Here is a 13,483-nt window from a genome sequence, read left to right on the forward strand (position 1 = left end):
AGTCCTGGAGGTTACTGGAACCCAGCAGATCTAAGCTGAATGGACGTCTTTTTTAGTTTTTCAACATAATTATGGAGGTTTGTAGATATTGGAATGCACTACAGAGAATCAGAGGAAGGAATGTGAACTTGAGGCAAATATAATGTCTCCAAAGACATTTAAACCATTCTAGGCAATCATTTATAGTTTTTAATTATGAAAAAATGCCATTTTAAAAGTTGGGCATTTATTACCTTCTGGTGCTTTGTCTTTTGCAATATTAGTTTGTTCATTGTGTTGATGTCTAGATATTTCAAATGTATTCATTGTCTAATATGCCGTCCTGACAGGTAGAGAAGGGAAGTATAAGGTCTAAAATAAACTAAACTAATAGGATCTGCAACAGAATGTTGCAGTCTATTCTCACACCTGATCAAGAGTGCTTCTTTTCAGAGTGCCGGCCATGGCCTCCTCTAGGACTGCAAAGCTGCAAGGGGCTGAAGCAGGTCAATTCACTCTTCCTCCAGCTCTCTGTTGGTTTTTTATTTTCAATCTGATGCGCAGCATTCTCCTGGAGGCCGCTACACATGCTTAGTTCTGATTGGGCTTTTTTGTGGTGGGTGTTTCTCCATTTGCATTTTTCTTTTTTGAAAAAAAAATGTCAACTTCCATTCAGTGCTTTTTTCTGGGGGTACGCATACCCCTAAACATTTTGTGAATCTTTGTCCTTTTGTCCATTTACTGTATTTCCTTTTCCCGATTTGAACTATAAAATGGTGGTTTTCTTGAGTCAAAATGAGAGTACCCCTAAACATTGTTTTTTTTTTTTAGAAAAAAGCACTGCTTTTATTTCTGCAAATGTTTCAGACTGTGTTTACCTGAAAAAGACAGAACATGCAGGATCAGGCCAATGGCCCATCTAGTCCAGCATCCTGTGGGAAAGTGGAATGCGGGACCCGAACACAGGAGCGCTCTCCCATCTGTGGCTTCCAGCAACTGGTATTCATAAGCATTACTGCATCCAACCATGGATTTGTCCAATCTTCTTTTAAAGCGACCCAAGTTGGTGGCCATCACTGCCTGCTGTGGGTGCAGATTCTATAGTCTCACCATTCATTGCGTGAATAAGCACTTTCTTTTATCGGCCCTGAATCTTTCAACATAGGATTGGAACCTTTAGTGCCTGAACAGGGCAAGGGTTAAGTTCTCACAGTAAGGCAGAAGGGATCTGTCCCTTATTGCACCAATGTTGTCATGCCGCTCAGGAATCTGAATCGGGTTGTTGTTAGTGCTGCAAGCTGGACTGCTGCCAGAGTTCTTCTGAATATAATATGCTTACGTTGGGATTTGGACTACAAGCGGAATTCCCATGTTCTGTAAGTGCAGACAGTGACTGAAGGGAACAGCTGCATATCTTTGGCACTCCGCTTCGCATGCTGACCCTTGGTGTGCAACCTCCATACTCTGGAAATGTGGGATCTATTCCACGCTGTGGGTGTTTATTTACCCAGGGAAAGCATTAGGTGGTGGTGGGGAATTGTTCCAAATGTATAAATAGAATACGGAATCTGCAGCATGCCTAGTGCTACTGTGTACTGTTACCAACTAATTCACCTGTAGAAAATGCAGGAGGATGCATGTGTCTTGTAGATTAAAACTGGTGGGTCAGTCTATAGAGATGCTGAGATTTTAACTTAGAGTGCTAGAGATTCTGGGTTCAGGACCTGGCCCTGAGGAGGGCAAATAAGGCAATTGAAGGCCCCTGTACAAAAGAGATCCCAGAGAGTGGGTCTGGGAAATAAACCTGCATTTATTCATTCATTCATTTACTTTTGGAGATTTCTAGGTCACCTTTTAGGGCCATGCTTTCCCAAGGCAGCTTCCAATATCTAAATCACAATATTCTCTTAAAGTCAGTACATTCAAGGAACAAAAAAGCTTAGTGTTTCGGATGTTGTGTGAAGGTTTTTTGATGTTCACACAAGCTGCTTCAATATCAATACTTGGGATATTTATTATTTTCTGTTTATAGCAACCTGATCCTCCAATGCATGATGGCTCTTTTCTTTTCTTTCTTTCTTTCTTTTCTTTATTTATATCCCACTTTTCAGGTGAACCTCTCTAAGAGGTGTACATAGAAACATTAAAGGAGTGGACATCCGTTAAAACTATGTAGCAGGGAAAAGAAAGACAAACGACATGGAGGGGTTTTTTATTGAGAACTAGAGTTCCTCTTACCTTGGTGCAACAAGATGGTTCTTGAGTAGCCTTGTGCTGCTCACTGGCAGAAGCAGAGACCATCTCAGCTGAAACACAGGGATGTAGAAGGTGGGCAGCTCTCTAGTTTCACTTTTCCCTTTGTAGGCTGGGCATAGGATTTCAGCCTGGTTCTGAAATATTGTGCATGTGCATATAACCCCCTTTGGAAATAAGAGTTTTCTTAGAGCAAAAATGCATAGGAACGGGCTGCTGCTATTATTTCTTGGAATCCACACACGCACCACAATGATTTATAGTGCACTTGTTCAGACGTAACTAAGTTGCAGTAGCGTCCTTTATAGCTGGATTTAAGAACTTCAGAAGCCTGGCTTTCTGGTACCTGCAAAATATTAATGAACTTTTATTCAGACTGATTCTAGAGTTTCATACAACTTGAGGTCCAATTAGTATTTGCTTTGCTTTTCATTCACTTGGTGAAAATGTTAACTTCCCTGTTATCTGGGTTTTTCTGTTTTTTATGACAACAGGACTATGTGGCTGTTTAAACTTTTATTGAGTAGCAAGTCATTTAAATGATTGTTCTGTATTGCTTTTGAAGCTTTATTATGTTGCTGTACATCCCCCTGATCTTTTGTGTGAGGGCAACACATAAATACTTTTATAAATAAATATTGGGCTTGTTTGAATTAAAGTGGTGTACCTCAGCCCACCGTGAAGTTAGAAGCAGGCTCATTGCCTTAATCTGACTTTCCTGGGCCATGACAAACCACCTTGAGTCTGATGAGGATTCTGCTGGGGATCCTTACAAACCGTGTGCCAGTGTTGCGACATGGTCAGCAGCAAAAATAGTACTGAGCCCTGCAGCATATGTCTGATCCGACTGATCCATCACTGAGAATTTCATAATAAGTCTTGACAAGTCCTCCGCAGCACTTTCCTGCTAAGGCAGAGTGGTCTAATGGGGCAAAGCAGCAACTAACCAGGAACCTGGCTCTCCCATCCAATGACTTTCTCAATCCCAGCACAGCCACTGCAGAAGTGGTTAAATGTTAAGATGAGAAGCGTGTGTCTTGCTTTTAACCTGTAATATATGAGGCAGTATTTCAGGACAGACGAAAGACAGTGCTTCTTCACACAGCGCCTAGTTAAACTCTGGAATCCGCTCCCATAACATGTAGTGGTGGCAACCAACATGGAAGGCTTTAAAAGTAGATGAGAGAAATTCATGGAGAATAAGGCTGTCACTAGTTACTAGTCATGATGACTATGTTCTGTCTCCACTCTTACAGCTCACGCACACATGTTTGTCCCATACCTAGAAAGCACAGATCCGAGAGGTTTCTTGTTTGCCTCCCAGCTTTCCCTGGGAAAACCCGCTTTTTACTGCTGAATCGCAACAAACGTCAATCTATGGAAAACCCGAATGTAGTTTGTTCTGATTCAGTGGTAAAGAATGGATCATCCCCCTTCTGCTCAGGGGAAAGTGGCAGGGCAAATGGAAGTGTGGAGGAGCCATTCCAACCACCACCGTTATTTCTAGAAAGTTAGAACGCGTGATGGAAATCTTAGGAAATGGTGAGAAAAAACATGGTGGGAAAACTGTTGATTTAAAATGTTGGGGCAGGAGACAGAGGAAATACACAGCAGATTTTGCCATACATGCCAGTAAGGCTCCTGTCTAGATTGGCACAATCCAAAAGTGGTGCGTTGATCTGGGTTCACTAGCTAGCACAACATTTTCTTTGACTAGGATCCTTCCTCCTCCCAAGAAATAGCAACTTAAACCATCACTTAGGAGAGAAGCAGTGTAATTTCAGAAACAAGGCTCAAATTGCCTTCCAAGTCTTCTTTTTTGTTTTGTTTTTTTTTATGTCTGGTTGCTGTTGTAAATGCAGAAGAGACCCTAGAAGAGGGGCATTGTAATGTGAATGAGAATTATGGCCAATACACTTATAATTTGCATTACAAAGTGAAGGAAAAAGGCATTTTAAACCTTAGGTGTGAAAACACCAGCAGTCTTTTAGGTCTGAGGAGCCGAAGTGATCAGAGCTTTAGAGGTCAAAACAAGTAGCCTTTTTGTTATGTCTTTGGAGGTCTACCATGAATCCTGCTTATTTTATTTGCTTGACTCTTTTAAAAAACAGAACTCCACTGATTCCATCTCCATTTATCCTGGAAAATAGGACCCATAGTACTGGAATTCAATGGATTTGTGTAAACTCTGAGATTGCCATCAGTTTCAGAAGATGCTGAGTAGATCTTGACAGCCTTGAGGCATTCCGCGTTTATGGTTGTGCTGGAAGGAATTGTGTTTAAAAACAAAACTATGGTTTGAATAATGTGGCTCCTGCTGTTGTATGGGGTTAGCAAAAGGTGTCTGTTTCTGTTGCAGATCTTCATTGTTGCCTGTTTAGAAAAATGACTTGTATTTGCAAGGAGGATCTGCGGTTGAGGCTGAAGGATTTGATAATGATATTTACTGTCTCTTCTCCAAGAGCCAACAAGCTACAGCACATGTGAGTTGTCTGTGGTGTCAGATAAATAAAAGGGGTCATTTAGTCCTTAAAATATTTATATACCACTATTCATAAAAATTATCAGAATGGTTTGCAACAATGCCTTGTCGTGGCAAAGGGGCTTGAATAACTCAGAGAAGCTATGAACTATGCCGTGCAGGGCATCCAAGATGGACAGGTCATAAGTGGAGAGTTTTGACCAAACTTGATCCACCTGGAGGAGGAACCGGCAAGCCACTCCAGTATCCCTGCCAAGAAAACTCCATGGACAAAGACAACAGGCATATAAAACCATATAATAGAAACCATATAAAAATATTAAAAATAGAAATCAGCTATTATGGAAAGGTGTATTATTGCGATGTATTATTAATTGCCTTCATAAGCCTGATGCAATGGTAAAGTTTTCAGCACATACAGTCGTACCTTGGATCCCAAATGCCTTGTGAGTCTAATGTTTTGGCTCCCAAACGCTGCAAACCTGGAAGTGAGTGTTCCGGTTTGCGAACATTCTTTGGAACCCGAATGTCTGACGTGGCTTCTGTGGCTTCCGATTGGCTGCAGGAGCTTCCTGCAGCCAATCGGAAGCCGTGCTTTGGTTTCCAAACATTTTGGAAGTTGAATAGACTTCCGGGACGGATTCTGTTTGACTTCTGGGGTACCACTGTATTTTAAAGTTGAAACAGAAGGTGCCTGCTGAATCTCTGTTGGCAGGGTATTCCACAATACTGGGCGGATGACACTAAAGACTCAGTTTTTTGCTGTTATCAAATGAGCCTTGCCAACTCGGGAAACAACTTGTGACATTCCTGCAGATGATCTCAGTGATCAAGCAAAGGTATAAGGGTTCAGGGCGTCCCCCAGGTCTCCTGGACCCAAGTTTTTTGTAAATTAATACAAGGACCTTGAACCTGTAACAACAATTTTGTAATGTTCAGGATCTTTTCTTTTGCAGGCCCTTTTAGGTAAGCAACACTTGCTGGTAAAAAAATATTCTTAAAGCCTCAGACACAAACAATGCTTTATATGAAATTAAATAATATCTATCTTATAAAATAAATGCTATGGTGCTTTGAAATGACTGAATCCTTTCTCCCTGTGGGTCACTATCTAGTTCTCTGTGGAAAATTCGTTCTTTTTCCCTTTTCCCCTATTCAAGGGGAAAAGGCAACAATTTATCTACTGTAGTTCTTCCCTGAGTTATGCACAGGCCTCCAATAATGGGCTAGTTTGCTCCCTTAAATTTGTGGCTGGAACTGCATGTGTTTAACTGTGGCTCTAGGCATGGATTCTCCCTAGAGCTTTTGGCCTGATGAGTCTTTGGAGCTTATGCAGTCTGTATAATGCAGACAATTGCTTTTCTGAGCAATGAATGCACAGCAGTTCCTTCGTGGGCGCCAAGGATCCAATTGGCCTCCCTCAAGCAAATGCTGCTGTAGCAGGAAAATCACATTTTCCTAATGCTCAAAATACCATATACTGTTACTAGGAAAATGTGATCCTGTAGCCCCCAGCTAGTACTTTGATTGCAGCACTATTCCGTGAAACATGACTGTGTGGGTGTTAGCAGGCCCATGACATTACTGGTAATGTGCAATACAAGCTGCTGCCTCCCTTGCAGCAGTGCCTGCACCACTTTGTGCACTCCGGGTTATATTTAATTTTTTTTTAAAAGAAAAAAATTACTTGCAAGGTCAAGTGCTGCCTCAGTGTCACACTAAGGAGTTGGTGTGTGATTGCTGGCTCACAGGAGTGCCATATTTCAGAAGTCCCTTCCCTCCCTCTTGTTCTTCATAGGCTGTGCAACCCGCTCACAAGTGCACAGCCAGCAGTTGTTAAAAAATGCAAAAGCCACACTCTCCCTGGCCAGCCTCATCCATTGCATATAGAATACACACATGCGTGCGTGCACACACACATACACATGGTGCTATCACTATATCAGGCTCAAATGCAGAAGAGTTCAACTGATTGCTTAAGATCCTCCCTAGTCCATTTCACCATCCCATTGAATTGTATGAGGTTAGCCAAAGTGGCCACAATAAGTGTTGGGAAAATGAAAGAAACAGCTCCTCTCCTTCTCCAAGCCTCCTTAGGTTCTTTGTTACAGTTGTACATTTTTCAGGGTACCAGGGCTGTAGTAATGAAGTTGCTCCATATCAATAATTTATATACCAGAAAGGAAGCTGTTTTCATAGCTGAGAATAAAAGGTACCCCTGACCATTAGGTCCAGTCGCTGACGACTCTAGGGTTGCGGCGCTCATCTCACTCTATAGGCCGAGGGAGCTGGCATTTGTCCACAGACAACTTCTGGGTCATGTGGCCAGCATGACTAAGCCACTTCTGGCGAACCAGAGCAGTGCACGGAAACGCCGTTTACACAGTCTTAAAAGATTTTATTGGAAGGGAGGATATAGGATTCTTAGCTGATGCCTTTTAACAATTCAATGTGTTGTTGTTACTGCTATCCATCTGTCACGAGAGACAATGGAGTGTGCCTCCAAAGGCAAAGGAAGATCTAGGGGAGTGCTACTGGTGCTGTTGCACTTGGTGCAGAGCTTCTGGGACTCTGCAACTATGACATCCAACAAAAAGCAAGAGGCAAGGGGTGCTGGATTTTGGCGTTGCACATGGCACAACTGAAATTTGAGACTAATGTCCACCACTGCTAAGGGTGAGCAGGGCATATACGGCCCTGTGGTACAAAGCTCCCTCCGGCGCTCCCCCCCCCATTTCCCAGAGGTTTTTTTAAGGAGGACGGCACTGCCAGCGGGGCTGGAGGAGGCAAGCAGCAGCTGGAGGGCGGCTCCTCTGGTGGGGAAGAGGCAGAGGCTGGACGCAGCGCCTCCCAGCTCAGCTGGCTGCTTCATGCTGCAGTTGCCATGGCAGACGGAGGCTCCGGGCACGGCGCTGCTTCGGCACAGCATGGCGGGCAAGGGTGAGGGCAGCGAGCTGATGCCAGGAGGCGCAACATCCAGCATCCGCCTCTTTCCTGGTGCCTTCCAGAACTTGGTGCCCTGGCACCCTGCGCCACTAGCCTCTATGCATAAGACGCCCCTGAGGTTGAGTCAAACGGCTGCGTTAGCAGTACTGAAGTGACCCTCTTGGAGTAAAAGCCTGGGCAGTGTGGATGGAGGTCCAGTCATCTTAGGGACTGCCCACTCTGGATTTGCATGGGGTACCCTCCTTAGCCTTTTCTTCTCCTGAAGCTATCCCACAAGGCAGTAGAAGTTCAGGATCAGATTTTCCTTCTCCTAGATGGGCTACCTTACCAGGTTGATCAGTCCCATTGGCCCCTCACTCCCCTCTACAGCAACTGCCTTCTTGACTGTTGGACCCACAGATGGTCTCCCATGTTCAATCTGCTGGAACCTGTCTTTGCTTGCAGGGGGAAGTCCCCAACTCACTGAGGGTTTGAGACCCATTGGCTGCCCTCACCTGATTTAGGCAGTGAGTCAAAGCCATTCCCAGGATGTAGCTGCTGTTGCATGCTGAAAGCTTCTAGGAGCCACAGGTGAGAGTGGAGTGCAGGGTGGGGACTAAAGATACATACACAGCAACATGAGGAATGTAATAGATTTACTAGAATACCTAGAAGAAAGATCAGACAAAAAGCCTGCTTTAATATCAATAGATGCGGAAAAGGCATTCGACCAGGTGTCGTGGGACTTCATGAAAAGGGTCATAAAGGAAATGAAACTGGGGGAAGATTATATTAAAGCTATAGAGGCAATATATAGGAAACAAAAAGCCAAACTTATTCTTAATAATGAAATAACAGAAGAATTTTGTATAGAGAGGGGGACAAGACAAGGTTACCCCTTGTCACCACTATTATTTATTATGGTATTGGATTTATTGATTAATGCCATAAGAAATGATATTAAAATAAAAGGTATCTCATTAGGGAAAAAGGAATATAAGATCAAAGCATTTGCGGATGACCTGATTCTGACTGTTGAAAACCTCAAAGAAAGCATACTACAGATAACTGAAAGAATATTAGAATTTGGGAAAGTAGACGACTTCAAGTTAAACAAGAATAAAACAACATGTTAGCCAAAAGTATGACCAAGCAAGAAAAGGAAGAACTACAGGAGATATCAGGATTAATAATAGTAAATAAGATAAAGTATTTAGGAATTTGGCTGACCAATAATAATAGTAATCTATTCAAAGATAATTCCATAAAAACCTGGAAAGGAATAAAAAGAGATTTAGAAATCTGGAATAAGTTAAGATTATCACTTGTTGGCAAAATATTGGTGGTTAAAATGAACATGTTGCCGAAAATGAAGTGTTCAGGACAGATAAGAAAAAAGGTTTCTCAAATGAACCTTCATTATTAGAAAAAGTGTTATTACAAAACCAAACCAAAGTAATATCAAAAATGTATGATACATTATTGGAGTGGGAGGTCAAAGACGAACAGGTCAAGGAGGTAATGATCAAGTGGGCTTTAGATATTGGGAAAACCATTAACTTAACAGCATGGGAAGAACTATGGAGAAAGAACTGGAAATTTACAGCCTGTGAAGTATTGAGGGAAAGCCTAATCAAGATGTTTTATAGATGGTACTTAACACCTACAAAAATAGCTAAAATGTATAAGACAAAAACAAATCTGTGCTGGAGGTGTGGTAAAACAGAGGGGACACTTATACATGTTTGGTGGACCTGTGAAAAAATCAAAAGCTTCTGGAACACAGTATATGACGAGCTTAAAAAATGTTTATAACTTTATGAAAAATACAGAAGCTTTTCTACTAGGGATAACAGACACAGGTATAGCAAGAGAAGATCAGAAAATATTCCTCTATGCCACAGGAGCAGCAAGGATCCTAATTGCTAAAAACTGGAAAAAAGAAACTTTGCCAACAAAAAAGGAATGGCAAGATAAACTGTTAGAGTATATTGAAATGGCTAGATTAACAAGGCAGTTAGAGATCACACTAGACAAGTTTCAAAAAGCATGGGGAAAATGCAGAGAATACTTCACAAAACAGTGCCCTACCGGACTTGTTTCGATTAATGTCTGCAGGAGACTTTGTGGATATTTAAGTTATAATTAGAAAAATCTTAATAATTATTCATAAAGGAAACCGTTTATAAGAAGTAAATAAGGAGGCCAGATACAGGACAAAGGAAGTCTTTTATTTGGTTGTTTGTATTGTTGTATGTTATGCTCACTGTATGTTATGTTCACGTTTAATGAGGGTGGATTTGTGTATTGGGGGGATGGGGGGGGTTGTGTTATGTTGTAAATAAAATTCCAATAAAATTAAAATTAAAAAAATAAATAAATAAAGACAAACAAACTACCCCAGAAGGAGCATGACATGTCCCCCCTCGAGGTACTACCCCGCCCCCCAGTTCCCACATGATCCTCTATTTTTCACAACAGTTAGAACATTAATTATATTTATCAAAACAGTTAACATTAAGTCCTTAAAACAAGATAACTTTAACATCAATGCAATTATTTCCTAGTCTATTTATTGTAGACTTATTGGTGTTCTCTAGATAATTCTGTACAGTCTCATCAGCTCTGTGACTGGGAAATGTGGAGCCTAGACAGGGAGATTTGACAAACTAGTAAGTGAGAGAATGTTTTCCAAAGTTTTGTGTCTCTAATTTTCTATCCATTATTCATGGTGAAGTTTACAGCTCTTGGATTTAGCTGACTCAAATGGACTGAATCCAAAAACAAAGCCCTTTTCTTAGTCTGTAAGGCTTTGCCAGTAAAATTTCTGTGGATGTCAACCAGGCAAACTGGTTTACATGTGCATTAACATGCATTTGCACATATCTGAATTAATCTGATATGATATTAATCTGATATTAATCTGAATTAATCTGAGGCTGTAGGTGTGCAGACAGACCAACATATAGGAAAGAATTTGCAGGGAAATGTACATACTGCATACAGACATTTATGAATCGTTTTGCATGTGCCCATTGACTTGCATGTAGACAGGTTTGGCTTGTGGCTGAATACTGGAGTGGCAATCTTGAGGGTACATACGGTTGGTAGGGCCCAAGTGAGGCCATGCCTGCTAATCATCGTGCTACTTTTTCAGGGTACAGGGAGGTTTCTGCTGCTAGATAGATTTCTTCATGCAGTGAAGTTTCCTGCTTCTTGCAAGAGTAATGTAATATGAACTGAAGTGTCCCAGTTTTCAGCCAGAACTTAGCTTCAGTCAGGACTCAACAATGCTAAAAATTTAAACCTGTTTTCAGTGGGGGGGGGGGTCAACCCTAGAACAAGATAATGGGGGGCCCTTTGGAGAGATCTGAGGAGAGCATGTTGTATGCAAATAGGCGGCATGTTGTATGCAAATCGTGCCGCCGGAGCACGATTTCTGTTCTCATCCTGAAGCAAAGTTCTTAACCCGAGGTACTATTTCTGGGTTAGCGGAGTCTGTAACCGGAAGCGTATGTAACCTGAAGCATATGTATACAGGTACCATTGTATAAACTTGCATTTGTCCCTATTGAAATTCATTTTTTTAGTTTGCGCACAGTTCTCTGTTAAAGGTCATCTTGAATCCCAGTTCTGTATTCAACAGCACTGGCCACCCCTCCCAGTTGGGTGTCATGTACAAATTTGATGAGCACCCCCTCCATATCTTCATCCAAGTCATTTATAAAGATGTTGAACAACAACAAGCCCAGGACAGAACCCTGCGGCAACTCACTTGTCACTTTTTTCTAGCATGATGAGGAACCATTAGTGAGCACTGTTTGCGTTTGATCAGTCAAGCAACTACAAATCCACCCGGTAGTTACCTCATCCAGTCCACATTTTACCAGTTTCTCCGCAATACTATAATGGGGGACTTTTTCAAAAAGACTTACTGAAATCAAGATATACTATGTCCACAGCATTTCCCTGATCCACCAAGCTTGTAACTCAATCAAAAAGAGAGAGAGAGAAAGAAATGAGATTCATCTGGCACGACTTATTTTTGAGATGTCCATGCTAGGTCTTAGTAATCACAGCATCCTTTTCTAAGTGCTCACAGACTGACTGTTTTATTATCTGCTCTTGATCTTCTCCCTACCCCCCAGCCCTTCTGAAGATGGGGAAAACAGTTGCCTGACTCCAGTATGCAGGGACCTGACCTGTTCTCCAAGAATTCTCAATGGTTATAGACAGAGGCTCTGAAATTACACCCACAAGCTGCTTTAGTACCCTTGGGTGCAGCTCATCAGGCCCTGGAGATTCGAAGTCATTTAAGGTTAGGTGTTCCCTTAACACCTCTTTTCCTGTCTTGGGATGCAGCTCCCTTCTTGCATTATTTATTCTGTTATCACCAGGTTGGGCACTGCTTTCTTTTTTTGTGAAGATAGAGGCAAAGTAGCAGTTCCACCTTCTCTCTGTCACCCAATAGCATTTCTCCATCATCTCCACACAAGGGCCATACTACTTGCTTGTTCCTCTTGCTTCAGACATAGCTGAATAAACCTTTTATTATTATTTTTAACCTCTCTTGCAAGCCTGATTTCATTCTGAGCTTTGGCTTGCCTGATCTACTCCCTGCAACTGTTGGTGTATACTCTTCCTTTGTGATTTCTCCTTTCTTTCATTTCTTATACATTCCCTTCTTACATCTCAGTTCATCTGTAAGCTCCTTATGCAGTCACACTGGTTTCCTTGGGTGCCTCCCACTTTTCTTTCATGTTGGAATTGACTGCCTTTGTGCCTTCAGTAGTTACCTTTAAGAAACTCCCATTCATCTTGGACTCCCTTCTCCATGAGTATTTCTGACCATGGGACTTCACCTGCTATTTCCTTAAGCTTTTTGAAATCAGCCTTCTTAAGTTCCAGAATACATGTCCAACTGCACTCAAGCTTTCCCTTGCCTGTGTATAATGAAACCCAAGAGGACAAATTAGTTTAAATTTCCTGTTATGTGAATTATGAGCCAAATTCATCCCAAGTATATACGCTTAAAGAGAGACTTTAGAGGCTAAATATGTTCTTTGTGGCCACCCAGAGATACCAGACTTTAAAACAATGGCATGTACTTTTTTAAAACCACTGAGCTTGGTACACTTGCAGTTGCAGCTTCCTTCTGATGCTGCAGTCAAAGAGTTGTTTATGTATCTCATGAGAGGATGTGAGTTGGAAACAACTTTGACAGGTGTCAGTTATTTTAAGGAAAGATTCCCACACTCCTGAATGCCGGAGCTCTGCAGAAGGTAAGTGAGAGTTGCTTATCTTGGAAGAAGCATTCCTGGACTTTGCAGCATATCTTCTTTATGAAATTCTTATCTGGTTCCCCTTTGATTTTTAGGTTGCTCAAAGGGCTGGACCAGTTCCAACCTCTCCTTTGTATTAGCTGATAAACAGCCTCCCCCAAGAACTGTTACAGTAGCCAGAAATACATCCTTTAATTACAAGGCACACCAATAGAGTATGCACTCTTATTGTGTAGTTTCATAGAACTTTATATTTGGTACGTGACCTAAGGTATCTTTGAACTAGTCTATGCACATATTACTTTATCCATGCAGCAAACAGCCCTGCTTATAACATCTCACAACATAAACTTTCTATGTGGATCCTTTGGATCAATTGAATATCTAGGCCACTTCTAAACCAAGAACAACAAGAACAACAACAACACACACACTCTCAATTCCTCTCCCCCCAAAACCCACTTTGCTTTCAGGATAGTAGTGGGATGAAGACAAAATCTACTGATATCATATATCAGTCTGGAACAACTGGAGAGTTACCAAGCTGAACAGCCCGCTAGGT

Source organism: Podarcis pityusensis, assembly GCF_964106645.2.
Source record: "Podarcis pityusensis genome assembly, chromosome: 1".
Classification (NCBI taxonomy): domain Eukaryota; kingdom Metazoa; phylum Chordata; class Lepidosauria; order Squamata; family Lacertidae; genus Podarcis; species Podarcis pityusensis.